Source organism: Hypanus sabinus, chromosome 19 (genome assembly GCF_030144855.1).
Source record: "Hypanus sabinus isolate sHypSab1 chromosome 19, sHypSab1.hap1, whole genome shotgun sequence".
NCBI lineage: Eukaryota > Metazoa > Chordata > Chondrichthyes > Myliobatiformes > Dasyatidae > Hypanus > Hypanus sabinus.
In genome coordinates this window covers 56,888,898-56,908,688 of record NC_082724.1, presented here as the reverse complement: position 1 = coordinate 56,908,688, position 19,791 = coordinate 56,888,898, and the positions used below count along the sequence as shown (strand labels likewise).

At 44.8% G+C, this 19,791-nt stretch overlaps 1 protein-coding gene across 6 annotated transcripts in view; it reads right to left on the bottom strand.

Moving 5' to 3' along the window:
• Positions 1 to 18,366, bottom strand: part of pcbp4 (poly(rC) binding protein 4) — an 86,653-nt gene extending 68,287 nt beyond the window's left edge. For 5 of the 6 annotated variants that reach the window (XM_059944461.1, XM_059944460.1, XM_059944459.1 and 2 more), the window contains exon 1: positions 18,223 to 18,366. The gene's annotated coding sequence lies outside the window, so the exon portion shown is untranslated. The remainder of the gene's footprint in view (positions 1 to 18,222) is intronic. The other variant, XM_059944466.1, reaches the window with a different exon arrangement.
• Positions 18,367 to 19,791: the final 1,425 nt, after the last annotated feature.

The following is a 19,791-nucleotide window of genomic DNA, read 5'->3' as shown; positions in this document are numbered from 1 at the left end:
AGTCATTAAAGCACAGAAACAGGCCCTTCGGAGCCAGTCAGGTCCATGCTGACCGTGATTACACGCATCCTCCTAGATCAGAAGTATTCCCCCTCAAATCCCCCGCCAAATATCCCCCTCACCGACTGATGGTGAAAGGAAGTGGGTGGTGGCAATCAGTGATCAGAGCAGCTCGGGATCAACTGCATGCCTGCAAAATCACCTCAGCAACAGGGGGCTGAGATGCAGCCTTTGCGGATCAGCCTGGGGTAGATAAATGGAATGGAGCAGATGGTGTCAGAGGAAGGAAGGAGAGTAATGTGTGCAATCGATGGAACATTACTGTTGCTCACTACCCAGAACAGAAAGTCATTCTGCTTTCTTCACCTTCTGCGCCTATCCTTGATGCAGAACATCACTGCTTCATTTTACTGCTTTTGATTTTGTGCACAGATTGCAAAGTAATGGAAAGTGTCACAGACACAAATTCAGCTTCAATATTCTGCAAATTTAGATTTAGTGAAAAATCATCCTCTTTTCCTCCAAGACAGGTAATGTTATAGGACATAGACTTAGGATAAGGGGCAAAGGATTGAGGGGGATTCAATGGGGAACTTCTTCATGTAGAGAATCGTGAAAACTCGGAATACACTCCGGACAGAGTGGGTGGAAACATAGCTGCTGCTGGTATTTAAGAAATGTCTAGACCAGTATTTGAATTACTTCAGCATAGGTAGCAAGGGGCCAAAACCTGGCAGATGGGTTCAATACAAGTTTGGGCCCTACTGGTCAGCATGGATGCCCTGTGAGAATACATTAGCCCCTCACCCATCGGCCACATGGTCAGGGTTAAGAGCAGCTCGTTTGGAAAATAAAGTTTGTCAAACAAGATTCTTAGAAGTTCGCAGAGCAAATCCTCCATAATCCTGGATCATACACAAATTGAGAGAGTGGCAAATTCCAGCAGCCGATTTTATGGACCATTTATAATGTGACAGGAAGCCGAAAAACTTACATTAGGTTTTCCTGACTCGGCTCCTTGGGAAGAACAAGCAGACAGCAGATTTAGTGAAATCCCTTTACACCTGGTAGAACCCAGCCGAGTGAAAGAGGAAAGGAGATAGAGGAAACGAAACCACAGACCAGACTCATTGGGGTGAATACTACTTTAAAGTGGCTGAACAGATAGACGCATCATTTCCTTTCCTTGACTTTTGCTGAGGCAGTCTTGCACAGCACAGAAACTGGCCTTCTGGCCCATCACACCCATGTGTACACAAATCCCTGGTCTTCAGCAGGTTCTCCTGGAATGCTTGATCATGGCCCCAAGGAGCAAATTTCAGAGTTGTGAGAGAGACTGCCCTTTACATTAAAGCAGCATTTAACTGTGTGGCATCTAGAATAAAGAGCTCACACAAAGCATTGGAGGAACTCAGCACATCAGGCAACACACATCACAAAGTAGTACCATCAAAGGAGGCATGACAGGCCTCTTCTTACTCAGATGACATGCTGAATCTGTCCAAACTACTAAAACATTGACAAACTTCTATAGATGAAAGCACCCTGACTAGTTGCATCATTGCCTTATGGAAACCCCAAAACCCAGGAACGGAGAAGCTTACAGAAAGAGGCCGATATATCCTGGTCCATTCCAGGCAAAGCCCTCCCTACCACTGAGAACATTTGTAAGGAACGCTGCCGCAGGAAAGTAACACCCATCAAGGACCTCCATCATCAGGCTATGCTCTGTTCTTACTACTGCTATCGAGCAGGAGGTAGAGAAGCCTTAGGACCTGAACTACCAAATTCAAGAGGAGTTATTACTCTACAACCATCAGGATCCTGAACGGATGTGGATAACTTCACTCACCTCAACTCTGAACTGATTCCACAACCCATAGACTCTACAACTTAAGTTCTTAGTTTATTATTTTTTAAATTTGCACAATTTGGCTTTTTTTCAGATTGGTTGTTTGTCAGTCTTTACGTAGAGTTTTTCCATTGATTCTGTTATATCCCTTTATTTTCCTGTAAATGCCTGCAAGAAACTGAACCTCAAGGTAGTAAATAGTGATGGATACGCAAGTTGATAGTGAATTTATTTGGACTTCGATCTATGGAAGGAAATGAACCATTGAGATTTTGGGTTTGAGATCCACTGAGTTCATTCAGCACTCTGCATGTTACTCCACATTCCAGTATATACAGTCTAGTATCTGCAACAGGATGAAGGACGTCTGAGCAGCAGGATAGCATAGTAGTTAGCACAACCCTATACTGTACCAGCGACCGAGTTTATATGTTCTCTCCATGACTGTGTGGATTTCCTCTTGGTGCTCCAGTTTCCTTCCATAGTCCAAAGACTTATTGGTTGATAGGTTAGTTGGTTATTGTGAACTGTCCTGTGATTAGGCTAGGGGTAAATTGGGGGATTGCTGGTCAGCACAGTTGGAAAGGCCGGATGGGTCTATTCCTGGCTGTATCTCAAAAAAAAATTTTTAAACCAAGATATCAACTGTACACTTCCCTCCACAGATGCTTGCCTGGTCCGCTGAACCCCTGCAGCACTTTGTTGTTTTTTGTGTGGCATCAAGAAATCCGGGTTAAGACTGAAAAACAATAAGAACAGAGAGTGGCAGTGGAGAATCCTTCCACTTCTACAGACATAATCTAGAGTTATAAAGCACTATAGCCCAGAAACAGGACCTTCAGCCCATGCCAAACTATTATTCTGCTTAGTCCTATTGGACTATAGCCCTTCCATACCCCCTCCAAATTTCTCTTAAACGTCAAAACTAAATCTGCAAATGGGACTTGCTGCAATTCTGCCTTCCAATCATAATTCATATTTCTGGGACTTAACACAAAAACCAGCCTTAGCTCCAGAGTCTGTCTGCACTTCCCATTGCCTTGGGAACCACAATCAAGCCCCCACTGGTCATTTTTCTCTTCTCTCCCTGACCGGCAGGTGAAAGGCACAAAAGCTTGAAAACACACTCTAGGAAAGCTTCTATCCTGCTGTTATAAGACTCTTGTACACAAACACTTAAATTCACACTCTACCTCACTTGTGACCCTTGTACCTTGTTGTGTACTCACACTGCACCTTCTCTAACTGTAAAGCTATATTCTGCATTCTATTATTGCTTTTCCCTTTGTATCACGGCGATGTACTTATGTTTGGCGTGACCAGTATGCAAAACAGTTTTTCACTGCATCGCAGCACATGTGACAATAATAAACCAACTACTCGAGTGCTGGGCTGCTGCCCAGCTGATATGATGGCATTTAGCTGGATGAGAAGGAAGACTATATGCTCCTTCAAGTAAATGGAAAAGGTCTCACAGGAGAATGTGTGGATCTGAGGAAATGCCTGCAGGGCTGTGGCTAGTATTTACTGATTCTACATCCAACAACCTCCAATCCCTGCTGTACTAAATTTCTACAGATGTCTGGTTTGAGTTGTTCTCTGATCTGGCAATTTACTTGCAGGCGTTTCATTACTACGTGAGGAGACATTGTCAGTGCATTGTTGGTTGTGTGGTGTTCTCCAAGTGCTTGGGCTTTATGTATAGTCAGAGGGCACACTGATGATGTCTCCTTGCTTGGTGATGAAATGTTTTCAGGTAGATAGCCAAGATCAGAGAACAACTCAATCCAACCATCCAAGCTGCACATTTTCATAATTGCTTCTGCAGATTTACTGCGGAGAGCCTCCAACTGGTTGCATCACCATCTGATGCCAATGTGCAGGATCGGAAAAAGCTGCAAGAGGGTTGCAAACCCAGTCAGCTCCATCATGGACAGTAGCCTCCCCATCATCAAGGCCATCTTGAAAAGATAATGCCTCAAAACAAGGTAGCATCCATCACCAAGGATGCCCACCACCCCGGATATGCCCTCTTTCATTACTGCCAGAGGAGGTACAGAAGCCTGAGGACACACACTCAAGATTAAGAATAACTTCCTCACCTCTGCCATCAAATTTCTAAACAGTCCACGAACTCAAACTCACTATTTTTGCTCTACTTGTTTTGTAACTTAGTCATTTTATGTATTGTACTGTACCACTGCCTCAAAACAACAAATTTCACACATTTGTCATGATTACCCACAACTGTACCCTCCGACTCTTTTCGGCCTCACCTGCACCCAACCCTTAACAGGTCATTGCTGATTCAGCTTAGGGGTGAAGTTTTTCCTCAAACTGCCCTGGATTTTATTGTTAGCATTTGCTTATAGCATTGCACAACATTCGGCAGGCCATCCTTGGGCTACTTTTTGGTTGTAAAAATGTTCCCAGGTCATGACAGGCAATGTGACAGGTGCAGATCACTTTACAGTTCAGTCTGACTCCAGCTGAGACTGTATGTCACCGATAGCAACAGGGCAGCAATTGGCTGACACTGGCTCACGATGAGTAGCGGCGTTCAAATTCAACAATCACAGAGTTTTCAAAGACCCGCAGAGACACTTGTCTGCCCTTCTCAACCTCGCGGGTTTGAGGACAATCTGTCTCCACTGCGTTGGCTGATAAGGGAACCACTGACCCTTCCAAACAGAGGGTAGGTGCTGAGCAGGGAAGGCAAGTCATTCCTGAAGCAGTATGCTCCTCTGCTTACATGGCTTTTCTGTTCTCCCAATGCATGGTTAAAGTTCTCAACATCTCATTCACCACTTAGAGCAATCATAGAGCCATAGTACAGGCCCTTCAGCCCAACAAGTCTATGCTAACCATGGTGCCCATCCATCCAGTCACAATTTCCTGCATTCAAGGGCACTTCCACCAGACGGACTACAGAGGTTCAAGAAGACAAGTCACTTTCATCAACTCCAGATTCTGAAGCTCCTGGAAACAGAGTAATGCACACAAAATGCTCAAGGAATTGAGGGGTCACTGCACAGGATCAGAAGCTAAAAGGGTTGTAAACTCATCCAGCTACATTGACAGTAGTTTCTCCACCATCGAAGACAGCTTCAAAAGGCATCATCCATTATCAAGGACGTCCACCACCCAGGGCGTGCTCTCTCAATACTACCATCACAGAGTTACAGCAGGCTGAAGACAAACACTCAACATTTTAGGAATAGCTTCTTCCTCACTACCATCAAGATTTCTGAACAGAATGAACCAACCTATGAAGACTACTCCACTATTTTTGCCTTCTTGTGCATGGAGTGGCATTGAATCGTCAGCTGAGTGAGGATGACAGTTGCTATTCAAGGAAGGAGGGCAGGGATCACTGGTGCCTGGTAAACCATGGGTTTTATGCCAGGTCTGAGGTCTGTTCTACAACCTTCAACAGCTTGCTCTAACCTTTAAAGCTCAGAAAGCATGTTGGTGAGATTTACCACCAATCTATTTTGTTTTTGGAGATGGCTGCTTCTTTCAACTCACCAGGGACCTTTATCACCAGAGTTTAAATAATCCCTGCAGAATCCTTCCATCTACACATCAGATGGGTTGTGAACAAGGCAGCCTGCCTGAAGCACAACCTCCTTCCACAGCCACCCTCCCCAGCCCCAAGATAAAGAGTGTTCCTCTGTTCTGTCCAGGGCCAGAGCTAATGATAGCATGGTGGTCAGCACAACACCACAGTACCAGTGACCCGGGTCAAATTCCAGCCACTGTCCGCAAGGAGTTTGTACGTTATCCCCATGACCGCGTGGGTTTCCTCCGGGTGCTTCGATTTCCTCCCATGCACCGTGTAAATAGTCCCATGACTAGGCTAGGGGTAAATCAGGCAAATTGCTGGGTGGCACAGCTCAAATGACCGGAAAGGGGCTATTCTGCGCTGCATCTTAATGAATTACAAGTTATGGTGAGCAAACACTACTGCTTTTCAGTAAATGGTATAGTCAGTCAGTCCTTTGTTCAAAAGCCCGAGCAGAGGGCACGAAGGGTTTAAGAGCCAAAATGGGTCATCGGACTTAACACAATTGAACCAATAACAAGGAAAGAGAAGGAAGCTGGTACAAACCCCACGGTTGCTGCCTCTAGTAATCCCTGCCAGCACAGCCAGTATTTCCGAGTTTGCTGACAAGAAAGTCAGAGTGATACAGAACCCAAGGAGTTGGGTGAAAACTACATGGATGTTAAACAGAAACAGCTCACCATGGACGCACCTGAATAAGCCCACAGCTAACAAATTACACAAAATGCATTTCTGGATTCAGAAACGAGATCACACCTGAACAAGTCAGCCAAGAGCGACTGCTCTCAGTGTCAAGACAGGATCTGATCGAGTGGGGCACGCGGAACCCTTGTAAAACAATGGGCAGCAAAGTGAGTACAGTCCAGCGCTTGGAGTTACTGCTTAGAAGATGGTTTTGGTTGGAAGTCAATCATTCCATCGCAAGAATATCACTACAAGAGTACTGCAAGGCAGTGTCCAAGATCCAACCATCTTCAGCTGCTTCCTCAATGAACTTTCTCCCATCGCAAGGTCAGAAATGGAAAGGCCTGCTGACAATTGTGCAATGTAACACACATCAATAGCACAGCTCCTCCTACGTAACATGGTCTAAGTAGCAAGTAACGTTTGTACCACAAAAGTGCCAGGAAACTTCCAAAAGAAAATTATCAAAGCGTGTATACATACATCATCATATATTGCCTTGAAATTCATTTTCCTGCGGGAATTCACAGGAAAATAAGGAAATACAATAGAATTTTTGAACACTAACACACATGGAGTGCTATAGAAACTCGGTTTAGGCAACATCTGTGAAAGGACTGACAAGTCAACATTTTGGATTGAGACCCTTCATTAAGAATTTATGAAGAACTATACATAAACACAGACTGACTGAGAACTAGTGTGCAAAAATAGGTAAAACTGAGAACACGAGTCATTGAAGGAGAGTCTGTAGTTTGTTGAAACAGTTCAGAATTGAGACGAGTGAAGTTATCCAGCCTGATGCTTGCAGGGTATTGGTTATTACAGAACTTGGTGTTGGGTGCAAGGTCCCTGTATCCCTGCCTAATGACATCAGTGAGAAGTGAACATGGCCTGATACTGGGGGTCCATAATGATGGATGCCACTTTCTTGTGCCAGTGGTCCTTGTAAATGTTCTCAGTATGGGGAGGGCTAAACATACAGTGGCAAATACTCATCTAAAGTGTGCACCCAGGCCCTCTTTACCGTAGCACACCGCCACCGTCTGCCAGGCCTGTATTGCCCCTTACACAGGCCAATCCCATGGGGGAGCAACTTTCAATGAGCAGACAAGTTAAGACTCTTACTGCCACACACACCCCATCCAATGTGAACATGCATCCATTGTCGCTATGGCCAAACCATGGAATTCCCTGCTCAACCCCACTGCAGAAAACTACCACTGTTCATTTGACTATAAAATAGAACAGAGAAACCCAGTAGGAGCAGCAGCGAAAGATGGGCAGGGATGCACGAGGGCCTGTCAGCTTAACGACATTTACTTTAATGCAAGGAGCCTTACAATTAAGACGGATGAGCTGAGCAAGTGGATCTGTACACAGGATTATGATATTGCTGCAATCTCAGAAACGTGGTTCAAGGAAGGGGCAGAACTAGCAGCTCAATATACCAGAAGATAGAGGCTTCAGAGAGGTAGCAAAAAAAAATGTTTTGTTGATCAGGGAGACCATTAACCATAGTATTCTGGGAAGAATCCTGAAGGGATCAGCCAGCAAGGCTCTACAGTAGAAATCCAGAATAAGCACTAGATATTGGTTGTTTGTCAGTCTTTGTTTACGTATGCTTTTCTCCCCCAGAAATTCTGCTGTATTTATTTTCCCCATAAATGCCAACAGAAAATGAATAGTATATAGTGACATGCATGTACTTTTGACAATGAATTGGCTTGGCTGTTATTACTTCAACAGGGTATACCAATAGTCAACGGGGATCTGAACAGACAGGTAGCACATCACAGAAGGGCGTAAAAGCAACAGGTTGTGGTTGAAAGATTTTAACTCTGCAAAATTAAATCAAAAAGCCTTAAAGGAGGCTTAGATGGACTGGAATTTGTAAAATGCATTCAGCAGGGAGGGGGATGCACTGGACCGTAATTGAAGTGTCTGTAGAGGAACTGTTTAAGAACTTGACCAAAGAACAGCTAGCTTCATGGTAGAGGTAGGGAAAGGCAAATTAGGTCCCTGAGTTAGTGCCTACACCTGGATTGGGGGTGGATTGGGGGTAGATTGGGAACAGCTGCCGGTGGGAGAGGTGGAGGGGGGGGCTGAAGAGGGGAATAAGGACAGCATTTGGTAAGAAGGAGCAAAATGGAGTTCAGAGTTGGCAGGTTTTTAAATAAAGGTGAGAGGCAAAAAAAGGGTAACCGTGAATGGGAAAAAAAAAAGATATCAACCAAGGAAAAGAGATGCACGTCAAGGATAGGTAACTGGTATTGGAAAAAGTCAAAGCTTACAGGGGAAATAGGAGAAAATTTTTAAAAAAACGGTCAAAAGGGACCATGAAAAGACCTTGGTAAGGAGAATCCCAAAAGGTTTGAAGTACATTAGAGTCAGGAGGGTAACAAAGGAACAAATCCCCCCGGTGACCATGGCCCAGGAGTTTCAAATTAATTTATCACATGTATATCAAAACATGACTTTTGCTTAATTAATATTTATTGTAATTAATAATGTTATGTATTGCACTGTATTGCTGCCTCAAAATAAATTTCATGACATACGTCAGTGATACTAAACCCAATTCTGACACAGTAAAATGCAACATTTGCATTAACAATCAATATAACCCAAGAATATGCCAGGGGCAGCCTGCGAGTGATGCCACACAATCTGGTGCCAACACAGAATGTCCACAATGCTTGGCAGAACAACAAAGCAGAACGTACCAAGCAGCAAAACAAGGCCAGATCATCGAACATAGGACACCACAGCATGGTGCCAGCTCTTCAGCCTACACTGTGTACCAACCTTTTAACCATCTCCATGATCAATCTAACCCTTTCCTCCTGCCCACAACACTCCAATTTTCAATCATTCAAGTGTTTCATAAATATCCTTAATGTATCTGTCTCTACCACAAACTTACCTCTGACATTCCCCCTCTACACTTCCATCCAATCACATTACATCTACTTGTACAAGCCATTTCTGCCCTTGGAAAAAGTCCCTGGCTGTCCACTCAATCTATGGTGCTTTTCTTCAAGAAAGCTGCATCTTCTATGCGGTGGGGTGCTGGGTGATGCCAACAGGCCCAATAAACTGATTAGAAAGGATGGCTCTGTTATAGGAGTCAAATTCGACATACTGGAGGCTGTGGTAGAACAAAGACCCTACGGAAAATCCTGACAAATCGAACAATGTTTCTCACACTCTGCATGCCACCTTGACTGAACAGAGCAGCACTTGCATTACTCCAAAGAGCACGGTACAAGGCCATCCTTACCCTCAGCCACCAGGCTATATAATGAGCCGGGGAAGAGATGACTGTTTGAGGAAACTTATCTTTATTCTTTCTTATTTCTCTTCTAATATTTGTAGACTTGTGCATCTGTGCACTTGGAATGCTACTGTGACACTAATTTCCTTTGGGATCAATAAAGCATCTATCCACCACCTTCATTATTTCAAAATACCCTAGCAAATTAGCACACTACACACAGATCTGGCTACCCGCCACATCCTTGTCGTTGGTAAATACTGATGCAAAGTACTCATTTCGGGCCTCCCCCACATCCTCCACCTAAAAAATACGTGTTCCCTACTTTATCCTTGAGTGGTCCTGCTTCCTAGTTATCCTCTTGCTCTTGTGTGTACAGAATGCCTTGGGATTTTCTGCCTTGAATCATACTTGCCAATAACTTTTCATGGCTCCTGTCCCACCCGCACACAGATTCTTCCAAACCCAAAACAGGCCATCTATCTTCGAAGACAGAACAAAGGAGATTGGCTGATGCAGCCAATTCTGGTTTTAAACAAAGCACACATGGTCAATCTGGAGAACATGGCAGAGAAGACCAGCAATCAGCTCCTTGTTGGAAGGAAAGAGTCTGCTGGGTGGGGTGGGGCTAACTGGAATGTTTCTATGGGGAACCAGTGGGACTCACGGGTCAAATGGCCTCCTTCTGAGCTGTAAACATTCTGAATTGCAGGTTCAGGCATCCTGACCCTGCAGCAGGCCTGCAAGGCCCTGACCACAACTCAACAAACAGCAGCCTTCCTTGGGTACTATTTTCTGCCCGGTCCTAATGCCAGGGCATTCACTGCTCCTGCTAATGTTTTATCGTCAGGTAAATCAGTCCTCCATACACAGTTCCCACCAAGCAATGGATTAGTCTGGAAAGGATATGAATGCAAAGCCTTGTGGTGAGGTGCAGGAGGTAGGAGCTGGGTGCCCTTGTGACCTGCAAATTACAACTCACAGTGGACCATTGAGCACATTGCATTGTTGGTGATTACAAGCAACTTCTTCACAATCAATCCCACACATTCTGTTCCAAACTGCTGACCTTTCGTAATTGGCCACACCCTCCAGCTAGCATTGGTCAGGACCCTCTGGTTAAGGAGGCGGCTTGCAGGACGTTTTGATTAGAGCTGCACATATAAAGGCTTCAACCCTCAAAATGTCAAGCATTATGACTGTCTGAAGACATTTCTTCACCAAAAGGCCTTTGTATTGGAGCCTCTCCCTCTCTGCATTAAAAAAAAATCTCCCTGCAGAGAAAGGCAGCATTTAACAGGAGTCACTTAACTGCTTCAGCTGTGACTCAGTGGCACTTCACTTGCTTCTGGATCAGAAAGAATGCGGTGGGTTCTTGTCCCACTTGGGCACCAAACCTAGACGGGCACCAGAGTCCATCACAGGCAAAGCTCTCCCCACCATTGAACACACTTACAAGGAGCAGCATCCATCATCGGGGCACCCCCAGCATTCAGGCCATGTTTCTTGCTACTACCATTGGGCAGGAGGTGCAGGAAATGTCAATATACTGGGGGGGGATTACCACCCCTGACATTCACCGTCACTGTAAATATACTGGGGGAGTCAAATATCACCCCTGACATTCACCGTCACTGTCAATATACTGGGGGGGGGGGGGGTTGGATTATCATCCCACGTCATCAGGTTCAGGAACAGTTATTACCCTGCAGCCATTACGTTCCAGAAATGGCACGAATAATTTCACTCACCACAAATCTGAACTGATTCCACAACCTACAGACTTACTTTCAAGGACCCTACAACTTGTGTTCTCAGTAACATTCATTTTTATTTGCTCAGTTTGTCTTCTTTTGCACATTGATAATTTGTCAGTCCATGTTTATGTAGTGTTTTTCCATAAATTCAGTTGCATTTCTTTATCTTCCTGTGTTTGTCTGCGGCAAACTGAATCTCAGTGTGTACTTTGATAATGAATTTACTTTGACTTTGAGTAATACTGAAGGGATTGTAAATACAGTCTTTCGCATACACTCAACCAAGGATGCCAAAAACTCCTTGCCAATATTTCCATTATACAAATGAAATGTTCTCCCCAGTGACACTGCCAACAATTGGCACTCAGATTATCCAGCACTGCAAATCTCTCTGCAAATTGGCAGCAATGCTCCAAAAATTACAACAGCAGACAATAAAATGACCAAGTGGTGCAGCAGTTAGTGCTGCTGCCTCACAGCACCACAATACAAAGGAGCAGAATTAGGCCATTCAGCCCATCCTAGGGTTGATTCTGACCTCTAGCACGGTCCACATGGAATCTGCACATTCATCCTGCGACCGTATGCATTTCTTCTGGTGTCCTGGTTTCTACCCACGTACCAAAGATGAATGGGTTGGTTAAGTGGCTGCTGCAAATTACCCCTTGGTGGTGAGAGAATCAGAAGGGAAATATACGAGACTGCAGAGACCAGGGAGCGAGATCAGCAACCCACCACATCCCTCAAAAGGGAGTTGGATCGACATAGGAGAGAAAGACCAAGTTGCAGGACTGTAAGGAAATGAGAGAAACTGATGGAATTGCTCTCAGGGAGCTAGCAGAAACCCAATGGGCCAAATTACATGCCTCCCTCTGCATCTTAATGCGATTTACTAGTTGCAGCTGCACATACTGAGACTGAAAAGTGAACCGGAATCGGGTTTATTATCACTGACATATGCCTTGAAATCTGTTGTTTTGCGGCAGCAGTACAGTGTTACACAGTTAAAAAAATTACCAAGTTACTGTCATAAATACATAAAATTAAATACAAATGGTGTAAAAAGATCAAAACAGTGAAGTAGCATTCATGGACTATTGAGAAACCTGATGGCAGAGTGGAAGAAGCCGTTTCGAAAACATTATATAACATTGGAGACACTGTCCAGGGTCCTTGGATCTTATCCCAGGTCAAATTCAGGCCTTGGACTGCCGAATGCGTCTCCGGTAACCTGCAAATTACCTCTGCCAAACAGTTCAGCACTGCCACAGACCTGGGGTGCTCCCCAGTCCTATTAGTTAGTTCAAATGTGCTGTCCCTTTGCCTCCCATGTTCTTTAACCACCTCACAAATCTAGTTATTTCCCACACTCGAGTCACAGCATGCATATATCCAGATGTTCCACCATGTTGAACCTTGCAGACCCTCTCCATTTAGATAGCGAGAGTAATAAAGCACAGAAGTAGACCCTTGGGTTAACATAGGAGGAACAGAGCCTGTACTCACTGGAGCTTAGAATCGGGGGGTTGGGGGGGTGGGGGAATCTCATTGAAAGCTACCGAGTATTGAAAAGCCAAGATAGAGCAAACATGGAGTGGGTTTTTTCCTATAGCGGAAAAGTCTGACTAGAGGGCACAGCATCAGAATACAAGGACATCCCTTTAAAATTAAAATTTACCTGTCATTCAGCCATACATGAATGCAGCCAAACAAAACTGCGTTACTCCAGAACCAAGGTGCATAACACAGTACCAACATTCACACACAATATAAGGCACACACAAAATAGCAAGCACATCTATCAAATATCTGTAAAATACAGTCACACAAAAAAAATGGTCCAGGTCCAATTACACAAATGTTGCAGCTTTAGAACAGAGATAAAGGAGAAATTTCTTTAACTCAAAGGTGGCAAATCTGTGGAATTTATTGCCAAGGGTGGCTGAGGAGGGCAAGTTATTGGAATGTTTAAAGTGGAGGCTGATAGTTCTTGATTAAGGAGAACAGGGTTGAGGGGGGAATAAAATCAGCTATGGTTGAATGATGGAGATTCAATGGGTCAAATGGCCTAATACTGTTCCTATATCTCATGGTTAGACCCAGAAGTGCTTTATGAAAATGAGCATCCTTTTCCTTCCTGGAATCAGATATTCCCTGGTTCAGAAGTCTGTCAGTGATGAAAGCCCACCGACTGATTAACACTTCAATCCAATTAAAACCTTGATGGTTCCAGTGAAGGCTGGCCTTCCAAATGTAAAGCGGAGTAGCATGTACTGCTTTCACTTTGCATTACGGCTGGGGGCATTCACACCCCTGAACGAAGCTACCCATCCACAAAAAGATGGGCAAGTAACCATGCACCCCCCCCCCACACCATTGTCATCTCTAAAGCAATCCACAGGTAACACTCATATTGAGGAAGACTGAACTCCACAGACAACACAGTAAATAATGTCAGGCTAATGAAACAGGACAGGAGCCTCCGAAAGGACACATTCCATCATTACTCCAAACATAAGAGGCTGAGCATTAGAGCACAGAAACAGGCCCTTTGGCACATCTACTCCATGCCCAACTATGCTTGCCTAGACCCGTCAACCTGCACCTTATTGACTGTTCATCCATGTACATATCCAACCTTCTCAAACTCACATCCGCCACCTCTCCTGGCAACTCATTCCATTCTCTCACTGTCTGCCATGTGAAGAGGCTCCCTTAAATATTTTCCCTTTCACCTACGACCTCCAGTTCTAGCCCAACACAACTTCAGTGGAGGAGAAAAGAATTAGCCAAAGCCCCAGACCCCAACCTCCCTCCGTTGTACAAGACTGGCAGGTCATTTTGACAATGCATCCACATCAAAACCATTGCAGCAAGCAAGATGTTAATGATACCTCCCAACAATTTACTAGCATCTGGGTCTTTCCTGGATAAAGCACCTTTATCCCAGAAACACTCCACAGCTCTCCACAACAAGATAATTACTTCTGAGATAAATTAAACAAGGCTTGCAGACAAACTAAGACACGCATCTGATCAATCTGCTCCACGCTGAAGAACCCCTCACCTTTGATTGAGGTGTACAAGGTGTTAAGGAGCAATAGATTGTTTCTGGCTATCCACTCACTTTTCTAGGGCTAATAAAAGGGGGCATTATTTTAAGGTGATCGGTGGAAAGTATAGTGAGGGTGTCAGAAGGACTTTTTTTAATATATAAAAACCAGAGTGTGGTGAGTGTGTGGAGCTCCCTGTTGGGTGCTGGTAGAAGCAGATACATTCAGGGAATTTAAGAACCTCTTAGATAGGCACCTGATGGTAGAAAAATGGAGGGCTATGTAGAAGAGAAAAGGGTTAGATTAATCTTAGAGTAGGTTAAAAGGTTGGCACTGCATTGTGGGCCAAAGGGCTGGTACTGTGCTGTAGTGTTCAATTTTCTATGTTGGTGTAGTACTCTTCTTTAAAGTGGCAGGAAACCCCTTCAGGTTCAGCTTAATCTCTCATCGTGTGAGTACAATTCCTCACATTTTATAAACGAGTCACGGAACACAGCTTACAACATTCTGGTTTAGCCGTGCAAGCTGATAACACCTCAACACTATACAATCAAGTCTGGCACTTGGAAATGTCAGATAAATTATACTCCAATGCACAAGTTATTGCATGACATGTCAAAGCATCCATTCTGTACAGCGAGTATTTGATCTTGTACTCAGCAGCACACAGATGCTACTCGTGATGCTTCAGGCTTAAATCCCAGAATACCTGAAGTACATAAAGAGATAATCACTATTTTTTTAGGCAGGAAGTGCTGAAGCCATCTCGCAGCCAACATAAATCACAGAGAGCAGTATGAAGCGACCAAATTATGCAACGCTGCACAAAGGATTTACATATAGCAAACATCAGCCAAGATACCAATGCTCCACCTTTGCTGTCATCACTTACATCCAGCTGATGCAAAACTTTATCCCAACATAGCATGAATCAGTGCAGCACGTCTTTAGTGCAGTACCAAGAAGACAGTCTACATTTGTTTTTAAATATTCTCGTCTCTCAACTGGGAATTGAATCCCCAACCTCTCTCCTTTCTTGGAATAGGTAGGCAGGCCTGGTTTCCTGAACCCCAGAGATCAGGCATCATGGAGATGTTCTTCATCAGCTGCCTGAATACCAGGCTGGCTGTCAGACACAGGAGTGACTGGAAATGCCAAGACCACCCTGGGATAAAGAGATAAGCATTATTCATCATGTGTACATCATCACATACAGTGAAATGTGTCATCTGTGTCTAAACACAGCAGTGAAGATTGTGCTGAGAGTCCACAACCATCGCTAGGCTTCCAGTGCCAACATAGCATGTCCACAATTCGTTAACCCTAACCATATGTCTTTGGGCTGTGGATGGAAACTGGAGCACCCAGAGGAAACCCACATGATCACAGGCAGCAGTGGCTTTGAACCCTGATCATTAATTGCTGGCTAAACACTGTCAGATGATGTGCTAACTGCTACACTACCATGTCCCCATTCTCCAGGCAAAGGCCAGCAGGCCATTCACTCATTTCTTAGAGTATTTAAAAGCATAGAAACAAGAAAGTAGTATCGACTATTTCATCTGGCACCTGATTCTCAGTTGGATCTGGCCTGGTAACAGTCAAGGTTGGCATTTCCAACTGACATAACCCCCTCAGTCCAACAATTCCATCATTTTATAACTCTGTGACAGCACAAAGTCACAGCAATATACAACATGAAACGGGGCCCTATGGCCCAGCTCACTCAAGCTGCTCAACTGCGATAGTCCCATCTGTACACATTGGCCCATATCCAATCTTCTCTACCCTTGGAACCATCCAAATGCCTTTTAAATACAACTGTACACACCTCTGACAACACACACCATAAACTCACAACTCTGTAGAAAAGGTTGCTCCTCAAGTCCTTTTAAAACCTTTCTCCTCTCACGTTAAGCCTATGCCTTGCAGGTTTGGACTCCCCTACCCTGGGGAGAAAACTACAATCATTTACCTTATCTGCACCCTTCATGATTTTATAAATGTTTATATATATTTTTAAATACTTCTACACTTTCACACAGAAAATGAATCTCAAGGTGGCATATGGTGACATAGGTACTTTGATAATAAATTTACTTTGAACTTTGATCAGGTCAGCCCTAAGCCTCTAAGGATTCTGGGGGGGGGGGGATGTGCAGGATGGAAGTCAGCTGATCATTACAACTTAAATCCTCTGATCCTGGCAACATCCTCACACACCTTTCTTTTGGGCCTCTCCAGTTTAATGACACCTTTCCTACAGCAGGGCAGCTAGAACTCTACCCAGTCCTTCACAATGGGTCTTAGCAATGTTGTCGCCAATTAACTGAACTCCTCAACCGCACTTTATTTCACTTGTGCACAAGGAGAACAGCATGGCCCCCTTGTCACTACATTGTTCTGAAGCCTGAACCGAGAATGCCATAAGCAGTTATAGATATTGACTATGTGGTAACCTTGCCAGTGTTCAAATTCCTTATTTGCAAGATCAATGGAGGTGTTAAAGTCAATGGACACTACAAGCTAACAACCAATGATACTTTGAAGTAATTATCCATTAGTTGGCTCCCGTGGCTCCAGGCCCCTGCTGTGCGAACAGAAGCTATGATCTTCAAAGACCTTTCTAAAAACTTACTTTACTTTTGCATGGACATTATCTTAACCCTTGCCTTGCCACAACTTCCACAGCAACATTTTGAACAGCTGTAACATGATGTCCAAATTCCCATACTCAATATCCCAACCTCTGGAGGCATGCGCCTACCAGCTCCTTCACCTCCATCTTACCCACGTCTCCACTTCCAAAGAATTGTATCCATTCCCCAACTCCATTCTGCAGTACTGTCCATGGTCTTAACATTTACTGTGCCAATCCTGCCCTGGTTTGTTCTAACAAAAATGCAACAGCTCTGCAATTATCCCAATTAGCTCCATCTGCCATTCCTCAGACCCCTGGCCCAGTTGATCAAGATCCTGTTGTAATCTTAGATCACCTTCTCCACTTCCCCCAAGCCATCAGACTCCTCAGTACCCAGAGTCTGTACTGACACCAACTGATTGTCCTCTACTGTGCCTATTGTCTTTTCTATTATTTATTGTAATGCCTGCACTGTTTTGTGCACTTTATGCAGTCCTGGGTAGGTCTGTTGTCTAGTGTAGTTTTTTGGTGTTGTTTTACATAGTTCAGAGTAGTTTTTGTATTGTTCCATGTAGCACCATGGTCCTGAAAAACGTTGTCTCATTTTTTACTGTGTACTGTACCAGCAGTTATGGTCGAAATGACAATAAAAAGTGACTTGACTATCCAATCAATTTTAGTGTCGTTGGTAAGCTTGCCACATTAATGACATTATCGGTTATATTAATGATGTAGGTGACAACATGAAAGCAAAAAAAAACTTAACTGCAAATAGGCTTAAGCACATCTACCCGACAGTTCTTTCATAACACAGTGAGGTGTCCAAACTATAATCTAACCTGTAGCGACCTTAACATCAGTTTGACCATCAGTCCTAATTAAACAGTAAGTCGCGTCAAACTAACAGGTATCGCAAATACAAAAATCTGAAATAATTCGCCTTCCGTCCCTCTCCCAAATGGTCACATTGTTTTCCAGGATGATCATTTGCAGGGAGCAGATAGCAGAACCAAGCCTGGTCCTACACTCAGCCAGAAGATCCTTTGTCCTTCAACTGTAGAACAACCGAAGCGCAACTTCAACTCCCCCGGCCGGCTGAGAGCCGGTAAATTGGGGGAAGTCTTCCTGTGTACACATACACATCAATCTATCGGGGGCAAATTCTGAGCATACAATCCCTCTGTCGCACACGCGCCCTAGGAGACGCAGGAGGGCGAGGGGCGATACAACAGGGAGCGGGGTAGCGAAGACAGACAGTGTATGACAAAAGGTGCCACGCAGGAAGTGGAAATACGTGCCCGGTCGGACCGAGTGGGGGGAAATCAGCGAGATGGAGGGGAGGTTAGGGATGTGAGAGAGTGAGTGTCAGGGTCATCCGGACTGGGGCACTTACCGCAAAACTGCAGCACCCGAAAGGGTTCCAGAAGCAGTGAGCGCTCTCTCCACAACGCCTGTCTCCGCGCTGCCGTCCCTTCGCAATTTATCCGCTGTTGACGGCGTTCAGCCAATCGGCGGCCGAGCGGCTGCTGCACCAGGAACGAGCCGGGAGCCGGAGGCTGCACCTGCCGCAATAATTCCCTCCCCCACGACTTAAAGGGACATACCCCTTTACCCCTGCGCGCCCCCGAACTATCCCCATTCTCCCGCAACCAGAGCGGTTGCTGTACTCGATGTGAAATTGTGTCATGCAAAGGGAGGGATGTGTGTGTGTACACATAAATACCCGTGTGTACGTGTACGTGTGTGCACCGTGTGTGTGTGCATGAGTGTGGTTTGCGTGTTGTGTGCGTGAGTGTATGGACATCCATGTGTTTGTGTGCGTGTGTATGGTCTCTGTGTGACAACACCCCTCTGTATTGGGGGTCGAGGCTGTGTTTGCAAATATATGTCCACCTCTAGTTTCCCAGATCCAATCCCTGATTCCTTGTAAATGACAGTTCGGGTATTTCGAAGTGAATCACTCTCTGCACCAGACCCAGCGTCCGAGCTGACCTGCAGCCTTGCTATATGCGTTCGTGTTTGTCCAGCTGACTTTCTGGTAAATGCTGAACGAGGTTGGATGGCGGCGTTTGATGGTGGTGTCGCTGAATAGCGAGGTGAGGCTGTTGCACTCTCTTGTTAAAGGTGGTCATGATGCCAGAGATACTAATCAGCTCATGTCTACTTGGACAGCCTGCTCACTGCCAGCTCCAAGTAACATCAGGATCTCTGACATGTTGAATAATCAACCATTGATTGTGCTGCCTATCAGATGCCATTGAAACCATTCCCACATGGTTCCTGCAGGCATCGGACAGGTAACACATAGAGTCACAGAGAAGCAGAGCACAGAATCAGGCCCTTCGGCCCATCTAGTGGATGCCAAAACTATTTAAACTGCCTACTCTCATGGACCTGTACTGGGACCATAGCCCTCCATACCCCTACCATCCATGTACCTACCAAACTTTCCTTAGACAGTGAAATCAAGCTCGCATGCACCACTTGCGCTGGCAGCTCATTCCACACTCATGACCCTCTGAGTAAAGATGTTTCCCCTCATGTTCATACCCCTTAAACTGCTCACCTTTCACCTTTAACCCATTACCTCTGGTTATAATCCTACCCAACTTTAGAGGGAAAAGCCTGCTTGCATTTACCCTATCTATACCCCCCATAATTTTGTATACCTTTTTCCAATCTCCTCTCAGTCTTCTACGTTCCAAAGAATACAGTCCTAACCTGTTCAATCTTTCCTTATAACTCAGGTTAATACTTTAGATCTGTTTTCACTAAGGAAGACACAAGCAATCTCCCAGATGTATGGATGGGCCAAGGACATAGAGTAACAGAGGAAATGAAACAGATTGACATTAGGAAGGAAACGGTGATGAGAAGACTGATGGGACTGAAGGCTGACAAATCCCCAGGTCCAGATGGTCTGCATCCTAGGGTACTAAAGGAGGTGGCCCTGGAAATTGTG